General features: G+C 35.4%; 1 long non-coding RNA gene across 4 annotated transcripts; it reads right to left on the bottom strand.

The window, feature by feature from the left end:
• Positions 1-5,130, bottom strand: LOC111895007 (uncharacterized). 4 transcript variants are annotated; one of them, XR_002851398.3, is made up of 10 exons: positions 4,375-5,130; positions 4,142-4,266; positions 3,176-3,220; positions 2,942-3,089; positions 2,248-2,329; positions 2,065-2,125; positions 937-1,895; positions 653-859; positions 450-556; positions 1-379 (listed from the first exon to the last, which is right to left on the bottom strand). It is a non-coding gene; the product is annotated as an uncharacterized LOC111895007 (long non-coding RNA). The 4 variants fall into 4 exon arrangements; XR_002851396.3 differs by having other exon boundaries at positions 937-2,125; XR_002851397.3 differs by having other exon boundaries at positions 937-2,125; positions 2,248-2,321.
• Positions 5,131-12,512: the final 7,382 nt, after the last annotated feature.

Below are 12,512 nucleotides of genomic sequence, written 5' to 3'. Positions count from 1 at the left end.
TTTAACCGAACATTATAATAATATATATAAAAGAACTATTGAAAAGCTTGGAACAACATATATCTCTTTGTTAATGCAAGTTGAAGTGTAACAATAAAAGACTTCTTTAACTTGTCATCCTTTGTTCTCAACACTCTTAGCAACACAATCTAAGAAGTTATTTCCATTCCAATGGAATAAACGATTCCATTCTGTTCCTTAATTCCATTAAACCAAAACGAAATTCTACTTTACTTGTGTTGAGTAAGGGGTAATGACTCCAATATCAGAAGCATGTACACCACTTTGATTCAACCTTCTTGCATGTGCTATAGCAATCTCAGCTTCACCTTCATTCAATATGCTTTCTTCTTCATCCTTCTTTTCTTCCATATCTCACCTAAAAATATAATTATTTTTTTTAGAATTCATAAAATTTATAAGTTAGATCAAATATCAAATATGCATACCCTGCAATGTCTATGAGAAGAAGAGTAGGTTCAGTGGAAGAAGAAGACTTCTCAACACCTACAAGCTCATATAGGGTATGTCCAACAGCACTTGCATGAGCTTTAGTCTATCATTATTAATTACTTCATTACTCATTATTATTATAACAAATATAATTAATAGATAAATAAGGTTAATAAAAAAAAGGTCAGAATTAAATTACCTTATTGTTGTAAAGCTCTTTAGAAGACCAAGTCATTATAAGTTCATGCATGCTATATTGCACGGTCAGCATAGACATGACATCATCTCCATATAAATCTGCATGGCGTTTAAAAAGAGTGTTTCCTCATCCCTTTTTTTCAGCTTCAACACTTCGAATTGTCGGAGGAAGTTGTAAATGATCCCCTGAAAGTAAGCACCTTGAACCCTAAAAAAACAAAATCCTTTTTACTTCAATCATCCAATATGTTGCCAATTTAAAAAAAAAAAGTTTTGTTTTATTACCTTGAAAAGAGCAATCCAACAAGCAATCTCTAGGCCTAAGCAACTTCATCAATAATGACTAAATCAAATGAAATTCCATCTAATTTTCTTGATGATGAACCTGTGAGAGTTGCTAGGATGACAAATGAATTTTTAATTACATTTGTCACAACAAGTTGTTGCCTTTTTCCTTCTTCTTTTGAAATAATCCTATGTTTTTATGGATTTCCCTCTTTGTGTTTTTATCTTTAGCTTTCAACAATTTACTATTTAATACCTTCATTTCTTTTCGGATGTCATTGGCAAGAGAACTGTTATCCCCAAAGTAACACCTAACTATAATTAAAATCATTTAAAATACATTTTTTTATTAAATTAGTGTTGATACTTGTAATTTATATTCCATACATGTGCATCAAGCGCACTATCTAATACTTGAGGCAGTGACCTTACAGGATGAACCACTCTCACTAACTTTATTCTAATCATGAAATTAAAAATTGGGACAGAGTCAATTAGAATTTTTTTAAAAACAAATAAATTACAATTAGCTAGTGATAAAACAAATCGATTGTGGTTGATGAATGATAACATAGAGTAGCAATCAGATTTCCTTTTTTAAAAAAAAATCCATTGTTCTATTGAGATAAAACAATTATTAACAAATTCGACAATTACAGTGTGAGAGGCATGGTGACACAGTAACAAAGGCAAATGATTTTTACACTCCAGTCACATAATAATGAGATAAAGAGATCTAGAGAGCAGATTAAGCACGTTATGAGATAGAAAAAGTAGCTAAAATTGTGAGATACTTACTATCGGAGAGGGGCAAGACCGCATGAGGCGCAGGAGTAGAGACTAAACCAAAAGACAAAATTGTCATAAAAAAGATGTAGTCAACATACCTTCATTGAACTCCTAGACTTTGTGAGGAGATCTAAAAAGCAATGGCCTTTGGTACAAACCATAACTACAACCTGTCATGTTAACATTTGGAACCCAAGGGAGGAGATTAGTGTATGAGTTAGCAAACAAAAATTTAGTATTTTTATGTTGATATTTTTTTTGTAGTATTAGTTGTTCTTGATTTTGGAACACAGCACATGCACACATAGAGAGCACACACAAGACAAACAACAGTCATACAGAGCAAGAAGTAGGGACAGATGCCAGAGAAGCAGACTTATTTGAATCCTACACCCAAATTCTGTAAACACACAAAAAAAACAACAAATATAGTTAAACAGAAAAATTGATAAAGTATAAACCTATGACAAGAATAAAATAAGTTTTATGTAAAAAAATAAACAGAAAAAAAGATTAACCAACCCGAGGAGATATTTTTGCAACGGATTTTATATCAGCAACAATAGCTCCCTCCCAATCTTTTGTCAATAATTTAGCTTCACCCCTCCAATTAAAGATTTCAAATTAGTCAAATTACATAGCATTGTTAATGAGTGAGAGATTAGAGAGGATAAATAAGTTAAGAACCTGAATCAAATTTCTAAGGTCTCAACATAATTGCAAAATTAGCTATACATGTTCATAAGCAAAGATAATTGAGAGAAGATAAATTTATTTGAATTTGTATGTTAAAAGCCACACATACAGAGCATATAAGTCTCATAAGAAAGTTGTATTGCTCCTTACTCATTAGAAACATAGCATGAGAGACATACATTTATCTGAATTTGTATGTCAGAATTCAGATAACTCCAATGCTTCATCTTTTTTTTTGTCCACAGTTGTAAGCTTCTTATAGGAGGATAAACATTGGTGGAGGGTCTTGGGTGTTGGGGCTTTAAATGGATATGTACGTTTAAAGAAGAGAATAAAAATAACTCTAATTTTTGCATGCGATTCGAATCCTAACACAAATTAAATGAATCGAGAGGTAGGTTTTTTAAAGCATTAAAGATTTGTTTCTACCATTGCTCATAATGATGACAAATAACTTCTTTCTTATGTTACTGAACTCAAAAAACCGATTCCGATTATGTTCACAATTCAAAACAATTACCATATTCATGTCAACTCTTAGATCTTCAAACCAAGCATCGTTCTCTATCTCCTTGAGCATACTGGCTACATAAATACATGCTAATCCAATCAGATGTGGTGAATGCACCAAAATTAGATCCATCTTATACATGTCATTCACAAGTCCCCTGATCAACAATTTCATAAAAAAAAATCAAGATTGATGTAAAGATGGTCAAACATCAAAGCAAAATGTTCAACAAAAAGTGAATACCAAGTCAACTGAGTTGCATCACTCATCCCAACATCTTAAACCAATCTGTTTAAGACAAAACTCAAAATATATTTTAAACATCATTTATACACTATATAAATAAGACAAAAAAATAAGGTCTTATTGAGTCACCAACACTTCAAGACTGTTAAATTTTGGCCAATTTTCCACAGGGACATCCTTTATAATTAGCAATAAATAGGAAAGGAGAAAAAAAATATAATTTTCATGCCTCCAAAGCTTCAAACTTTAAAAACACCAAAAATATAATTTTCTTGAGGAAAGTTTCTGAAAGAGATAAAATGTTAAAAGATCCAAAATTAATATTCAGAAAACAAGGCACATAAAATAGTTAATTCAAAAGTATAGATGAGGGTTCTACCAATTACAAGCATAATTGTCGAAATTGTACAGTTCACATTCAAATCAAATGTAAGATTTCTCATTTCTCTTCAAGCAAAAACTTAATACCAAATCATTGACTCCTTTCAAATAACTACACACGTAGTAGTTTTCTATAATAAAACCCTAAGATCATATATGAAAAAAGGGTGGTTGTTAGAATAGATATTATTCAAATAATGTGAAACTGTCTAATGTGATTCTTATTTATTATTATTATTTTAATGATTTTTGGCAGCAACGGATAAATATATAAAAACGAAAAACAAGAAAGCATTCATACTAAGTCGCACCGACTCCATTAATGTATATGAGCAGACTTAACAATGGTTGAAACTGAATGTAGGTAATTGTAAATTGTAGTTTAATTGGGTTTGAAATAAGTTTATTTTGCACAAATACATGGTAATGATAGAGGAAACAAATTCTAGGACCACCAATTCAGAAACTGAAACAACAAGAAACTATAGATAATCTACACTTCTATAGAAATTTCTGAGTTTTGACAAAGATCAAGAAATATATGTCAGAAAGAAGAGACACCATTTACAGTGATTTGTTTACCTTGACGGTGACTTTGATTACGCAGAAAACTCAAATGCCTCTTCAATTTCCGAAAAATACCATCAATATATACATCTTTTGGTGATGTGAATACATGAAGTTTACAAAAACACAACAGGAACTGCCTGCAATATAAGATGAAAGAGACGAACAAAACATAATCACATGGCAAACCCAGAAGTAGAGAAAATAATGTAAAAAAAACAACCTAAACATGATATAATCAAACCCACCTTTATTGTAACTGACGGTTGTTAATTGTTGATGATGGAAGATTAGGTTTTCGACGATCGCAAATTGGTGATGCAAGAGAAGGGAGATGAATGAATTACAAACCGATGAAACTGTCGACGAATAATTGCGATTAGCAAATGAGAATCGGCAGATAATGCAGAGGGTAACTGTGTTTGTGGGTGGATACAGGGAGTCCAAAATGAAGCAGTGTGGCATCCTGTAAAATGCAACGGTACCCATGGATCTTCCTCAGTGAATTCACATCAACGCGTGACCGGTGACCCTTGTGCATCAAATTTGGGGATTTTTTTTTTTACAGAATTCTTAACATTGAAGAAATTCTTCGGTAAGACCAATGTCCATGGACTAATAGCAATTGTTCCAAAAACTGGAATTGAGCAATTGAGATGTCGCTCGACATAGTCGCCTGCATTCCCTCAACTCCACTGATTCCGATTCCGATGTCGGCTTCTTGAATCATTCCGACATCGTTAGCTCCATCGCCGATTGCTAATGTCGTCTTTCCGGTTTCCTCTTTAACAAGTCGTGTAACCAATGCCTTTTGTTTTGGTGATGAACGACAAATGGTCGACGCAGAGAGTTGATGGGGAATCGTGAACGATGGGGTTATGCATATCGGCAGCAGGAAGGAGAAGGAAGGGTTAGGGTTCATATCTATTGAGTTTCAGGGGAGCTGATTGTGTTGATTGTTTAGAGAGAAAACAAAAGAACGAAGGAAAGAATCGTAAGAAGAAGGAAGTTTTATTCGGGAGGCGCGTGTATTATGAGGTCAGGATGCTGTCAGCAAAATGATCCTAAAGTGGAGACTAAAGGAGGGAAATGCAATCAAGGGTTGATGTTTCTCCAATGAAGAATTTAAGGTTTTGTTTTAGTAATATTTAGAGATGCGTACATTGGTCAAAACGTGTGGATCTTACAACTACTAAAATTAGAAAATACATAATATTGTAAGGTTGAACATTATAATCCGATAAATCAAACCTATTTTTTGCTGATACATCAACGTCGACTTCTTAATCACAGGCCAACACTTTTCTCGATAACATGAAGAAAGCTTGTGCAACACATTTTGCAGACCTATTATCTTTATGTAGATCTTATCCATTACAAGAATTTTGACCTATGGTCACATTTTTTTAAAATAGTTCTGCCACATTTATGAAAAAATGTGATGATTTCGTTAGAAATTGTGACAAATTATCATTGGTAAAATCATGGATTAGTTTCGCTATATTTAAAAATTGCGACGGTTTTCATTGAGACGATTAGTAAACATATAGTCACATATAGAAATCTAATGTAGCTAAAAGTCATATGAATTCTTTGTATGACCATAGGTATCATTTAGCGACACATGTAGAAATATAATGTAGCTAAAAATAATATTGATGGTCACATGAATTGTTTGTATGACCATATGTATCATCTAGCGACATATAATAAACGAAACAAACCATGTACCTGTAAGCATATTATGGTGTTATTTTTACGACAAAACTGCAAAAATGGTCATTGTGGTATGCATTTTTTGGGGGTTTAGTTCAAACGCCGACTTTTTTGGTTTCATGGTCCTTTTTGGCTATGTTTGTACGCATATTTGGTCTCTCGTAAAATTGAAATGACTAAATTGCCCTTATTATATTTATTTTCCATTTTCTTTTTTGTATAATTATTTTTATATATTAAATAAAGATAGGGGCCCCTTTTCTCTCTCTCTCTCCCCCTCTCTCTCTCTCTCCTTAAGAAACCAAAAGAGCACACACTTGGAAGAGACCACCGATCTCCGCATTCATAACCTCCGTCAGAGATCTTTCTGCCTCAGAAAACCCTCAGCATAGAGACCATCCTTATCCCACACTCGTGACTCCCAATTTCATTTGGGATTTGGTTTCGTTTGCGATTTTAGGATCTGTGAATCATGTGTATCTTGCAAATTGAAACTGATGGATTATCCTTACTCATCATCTTCTTCAAATTTGGTGTTCCATTCAAGTGTTTAATTTTGGGTTCGATCTGGTGTAATTTGGTTTGTTCGCTATGGTTTGAAGGATTCTACCGCCTGTTTACATGGATAAACACATACACACATACCCATCAATTTCAGATTCAATGGAGAAGATGGTGATCAACCAACATCATAGAAAAAACCCACCACTAGCAACCACCCCCTTCACTCTCCTTCTCTTTCCCCTGCAACAACACGCACACATACATACTAAAATTCGAAACACACAAACACAGGAGACATATAACGAAGAAATCGACATCATTTTGGATTCTCTGTGTGCGAGACCTTCATCTTCTATGTTCATCTGATTTTAGCCCATGTGCAAAGAAATCGTCATCTCCAGCATTTTCGATTCACTCCATTAGATTTTTTTCCTGGGATTCTATCATCAAGATTCATCAAATTTTTGGTTTGGGTAATTATTTTGGTATCATCTTCGATTTTGAGTTTGATTCTGGCATAGTTTGATTTCATCTTCTTCTGATTTTGGTTTAGGGTTTCTGTTTGATTTTTGTATTCGGATTTTTTACTTGATCTAGATTGCTATTAGTTTTGATTTTTTGATTTTCATTTCTGAGTGGGATGTGGTCCATAAAACAGGGAAATGAGATGGTGGGTTCAAAGGTCTACTATGGCTAACCTGGATCGTTTGAGTTTTATTTTGGGTTGTTTTCATATTGTCATACCATCTACATAGGATTCAAGTTTCGTGTTCATCTTCTTCAGTGTGTGTCTCACACAATCGTTAAAGGAAAGAAATAAAATAAGGTGAATGGTATACAATCAAAATGCAAGAATCAATTATTTGAGAAGGGTAAATCGGATCTTTGATGATAGAATCGAATGTTTGTAAGAAAGAAATTGCATCTCTAATGCCAGAATCTATTGTGAACAAGGGTTGGATCGAGGGTTGGATAGCAAGTGGGTTTGCACAGGAGAGAGAGAGAGAGATGTGAGCCCAAATTAATTATTTATTTTCTTTTTCATTTTAATTAAATAGAAAAAAACATAAAAAAATATATCAGAAGGGCATTACAGTCATTTCAATTTTATGAGCGACCAAATATGCATACAAACATGGCCAAAAGGACCACGAAGCCAACAAAATCGGGGTTTGGACTAAAACCTCAAAAAATTGCATACCACATGGACCATTTTGTGACAACCCTAAAAATTTCCATTAGTTTTAACGTCGAAATTAAGTACGTCAAAAATCGGTCAAATTTATCCAAAAAATATTTTTGACCGGATTTAAACCCGTTGGAATATTTTAAATAATATTCGTCAAGCGAACAAAAAATTAAGGTGGTATAATTTTAAAAGTTGTCGTGTTTAATGGTAGTCGTGAAAAAAAAAACCCCGTTCGCGGTTGGTGTCAGGTGAACCCCCATCCAGACCATAAACTCCACCCTATATAAGAGTTGAGTGGGTTTCATCCCAACCTTTTTCCCACCTTAGACACTTTCTCTCTCTACTTTCTCTCTCTACATAACGGGTTTTAGTCAAAAATCGCCCCTTAGAGCTTCAAATCGGTAAGTTAACCTTCCTAGCTTGTTGTTTAACTCATTTAGCTTGCAAATTCGTGGCTTAAGCATCCAAAAACCCCAAGAACAAGAGTTTAAGGTCTTGGGAGCATGCCAAAACCGTAAACCCCTTGGAAGAGGGTTTTGATGCCCAAAAACCCTTCCAAACCACTTCTAATGCTTAGCAATGACTTAGAGGCTTGCATGAAAGGACTTAGAACACCAAAATCTTAGCAAATGGGGAGTAAACATGAGTTTACGATCTAAGAGCATCCTTAGACCGTAAACCCATCTTCAAGGGCCATAAACCCCTTTTGAGTGTTAAACTACACCTTAAACACCCCCAAAAGCTTCCATGAGTGCCTAGAGCCTTGTAATCCGTCATTTGATGCACCAAATCATATGATTCATAGACAAACATGAGTTTACTACCGTAAACTCATGTGTTTAAGGTAGTAAACTCCCCAAGAACACCTTCATAGACCGTAAACACCTTTCCAAGATGTTTAAGTGCCTTTAACACCTTCCTATGCTCATATAAGTGACTAGAACCTTGCATGCATGAGTTAGAACCACCAAACAACAAAAGAAATGGACAAACATGAGTTTACGACCGTAAACTCATGTGTTTACGGCCGTAAACTCCTCAATGAGTGGTCAATGGACCGTAAACTCCCTATTGTGTCCATTTTGAGCCCCAATCACTTCCTTAGCCCTTGATTCGACTCTAGCATGATTCTATGAGTGAGATAAGACCTTTAAACATCCCATGACACCACTACCATGAGTTTACGGCCGTAAACTCATGGGGGAAATGGTCTTGAAACTGTAAACACTCATAAGGGCCATCATTTGAAGAGTAAAATGTGAGTCCATACACACCTTATATGCAACCCTCGGTACTCTTAGCACTTGTAGCAAAGTGTTTTTATATAGTGGGACTTCATTTCATGCTTAATTAGTTATTAAATGACTAATTAGATACTTAAATGTATCATTACATGTTAAATAGGATTCGCGTGTGTGGTCAAGTCCTCACTTGACACTTAGCATCCTATACCGTCCATTCATCCAAAACGCCAACGTCAGGTGAGTTCATACCCTTGAATTAACCTTTTAAACGTTTTTACATGCTTTTATGGGGGAATACAAGTTAAAACATGCTAGTTATCATATCAATCATATGTGACTAATAACCCGCATGCAAAAGGATTTATCACACTTTCAGTTGTTTTACCAAGTATAATATGGTTTTCACCAAAGTTTTCTTCTATACTTCTATACTTCTGCTTCGTTAAATGCATGCCTGTACTTGTATAGTTATATAAGTAATATTTAAAAGACTTAGGAAGGCTAGTTCGCCCTATTTCCTTTTCCTCATTTGGATGTGGTCTGGTGGGTATCGGATATCCTTCCGAAGGTCGTTTAATCATTAATTATATATCATATATACATGTATAGACATAAAGGGTTCCATCGGCCAGTTCATGTTCCTTGGGTAGCAAGGGCATCCTTCCACTCATCACTCATAGATCAGGGACACTAGTAACTATTATAGGAATAGTTAGGAAGCTCTATTCACTCTTTCTAGTACGCGAATTCCAAAGGAGTCAGTTCAGTTGTGAGTCTCTATCGTTAGTTGAGCACTTACATCAGAATTCAGAATACGAGATGCATCTTCAAGACACGGATCTCCCCGTTGTCGAGTTGGTAACCAAAGTCTCCTGTAGGGAGAGCGGACATTGTGTGTATAGATCTATACGGGATTGACATCCCCACACCCTGATTGCTAGCTACAGTCCACGGCCTACCAAGCCAAGGGGTGACAAATGTCACATTTATTCCGACGCTTGCAGGGCGTCAAGTACTCTAGTGTCAATCAGTATGGTTACGAGTATCTCCATGTTTACCTTATAATTCATGGCCTTAAGGTAACGAGAATTTAACACTGTATTCTTGAAACAACCCGCTTAAGACTTACCTTTGTTGCATACCTTGCTAGCTGTATCTTTCATTTGATACTGTCTGGGGTCTGTGTTTCTTTGTTTTAGACCTTGCTAGCTGTATCTTTCATTTGATACTGTCTGGGGTCTGTGTCCCTTTGTTTTAGACCTTGCTAGTTGTATCTTTCATTTTATACTGTCTGGGGTCTGTGTTTCTTTGTTTTAGACCTTGATAGTTGTATCTTTTATTTGATACTGTCTGGGGTCTGTGTTTCTTTGTTTAGACCTTGCTAGCTGTATCTTTTATTTGATACTGTCTGGGGTCTGTGTTTCTTTCTTTAGACCTTGCTAGCTGTATCTTTCATTTGATACTATCTGGGGTCTGTGTTTCTTTGCTTTAGACCTTGCTAGTCGTATCGTACATTTGATATCATCTGGGGTCTGTGTTTCCTTTTGTTAGACTGAGCCAGGCGTATCATTCATTCGATATTCTCCTGGAGTCTATGATTTCTTTTGCCTTAGTCAGCAGTATTTTCTGCTGAGGCATATGTTATTTTCCCCTAGTATTTTTACTAGTGATTTCTCCTACTTTCTTTAAAGTTAATTACCATATTTTGGTTATGATAGTACTTCAGGGAAAATTACTCTTTAAAACATAACTCTGTCGAGTCTTAGTAGAAGAGACCTTTTCCCCTTGGGGAATGAAAAAGATCATCTTTCTAAAAATGAAATAAGACGTGTTCACTCTGTAAGAGCCTAGAAGACTGCTTTTATTTAGAAAATATAGGATTTTTTGGAAAGGACTCTAATACACCGCTGATTCTAAACTACTACTTTTATAAAGTTATTTTGAATAAAATGCTTACTTACACAAATGACACTAAATACTTATGAACTCACCAGCATTTATAAAAATGCTGATACTCGTTTTCAAAATAACTTGTATTCTCAGGTCAGCAATAGACAGGTACATCCCGGGGGCTTTTGTGAAGTCAGCCTAGAACCGAGCTGCATCTTTACTAGTTTCTGTATTACTTTAATGTCTCTATGAAATGTAACTTATGTAAAACTATTACTATTAATGCAATGGTTGTTGTACTTTGACTACTATACTGCATATGTTGTGATACTTGACATGACGTCATCCACCCCAGAACGTTTCCGCCGTTCCGGTTTTGGGGTGTGACAGATTGGTATCAGAGCATTGTTTATAGTGAGCTCAGTATATCAATTCATAAAAGATATACAGCCTATAAATACATAGGGATAAAACACTCTAACCAAAAAGTATACTTTAAAATATAACCATATTTTACCAAAGTATAAGAACATCCAAAATCTAAACAATCGAACACAAGTATCACAAGAAGAACAAGAATAAAAGTCTTCGGATGTTGAGCATTACCGTCAAACGTGGGCAGTTATGTAATCGTAAGCTGGAATAAATGTAACATGATCAACTACATTTATTCGAGATGCGATGAACGTGTGCTTGGGAGTGATAGTGGTGTTTGCAACGAGTCTGAAACTTACCAACTAGGAATGCTAGAGCCAAACATAAAGTTTAAAATAATATGGGAGTATTTTGGAATACAAAAAGACTCACATTAATCCCAGAATCATGTTCAAAAGTTAAGAATCAAACAAGAAATTAAAATACCATAGGGGTATTTTAGGATCCATAGATAACCTTGTGTGCAGAACTAAAAAGATCCTTATTGATATACCTACAATTACAGAGCGTGTACTCCCAAGATTATATATAATAAGGATCCCATAGGCTAAGAATGTGTGGTTTCTCTCTACTTCCTTTTCCTCGTTAGGATGTGGATATAGAGTAGTATCACATATTCGAAGGCCTATCGGATCTAAGCTATATATGATTCGTGTACCCTATGTAATTGTAGCCGGACTCGATATGGATCACCCAATGAAATGTTAATAATCTCTTAGGATTCTTTAGACATTTCCATTCTCGCACGAACCCTGTAGAAAACCCTATCCACTTCAGTACTCGACAGAAGAGTTGATTCAGACCCCGAAGAAGTTCATTGAGAAGATTTCCAGTTCAGAAATAAATGAACTAGGTTGAGACTATTGAAATCACCAAGTGCCTAGATCTTTTTAAGGACATGGTGGGAAATTCGCCTAAACTTCCGAGATTTCCAGTCATCCATCATGAAGTGGTGACACCCAGAGTCGGAATCGGAAGTAAGACGGAGTAGAAATTCAATATGTCTATAGGAGAAGAGAACCCTAGGTAACTACCCGAAGGAAACCAACGCCGGTCCCAGTCAAAGATACGAGGTAGAAGGAGGGAGCCAGTACATGGAACCCGAGAAGTGTCTTTTCCTCGTATTCGTCATGCTAATACACCTATAAAATAATACAATTTAGTGAGTTAGTGATCACACTACTCACACTATGTGCTAGGTAAATCGCCTTTTCCCGTTGCAAGTAATACGATTAGAGCGGATCCCCACACCTCTATTGAGAGTATTTAGCCATAAGTCTTCATGAGCCTTTCTTTCTGCGATCTTTGTTCCGAACCGTTCTCAGATTCTTTCCAAGCCGGAGAGTGAACCTTTCCCAGTATAAAGGTAACTTATTAGGAACGACTCCCATCTTATGGATTTTCCGAT

The sequence above is a fragment of the Lactuca sativa genome, chromosome 5 (assembly GCF_002870075.4).
Source record: "Lactuca sativa cultivar Salinas chromosome 5, Lsat_Salinas_v11, whole genome shotgun sequence".
In the NCBI taxonomy this organism is placed as follows: Eukaryota; Viridiplantae; Streptophyta; class Magnoliopsida; order Asterales; family Asteraceae; genus Lactuca; species Lactuca sativa.
Note: the sequence above shows the minus strand (reverse complement) of the source record. Positions and strands in the feature narration are given on the sequence as shown.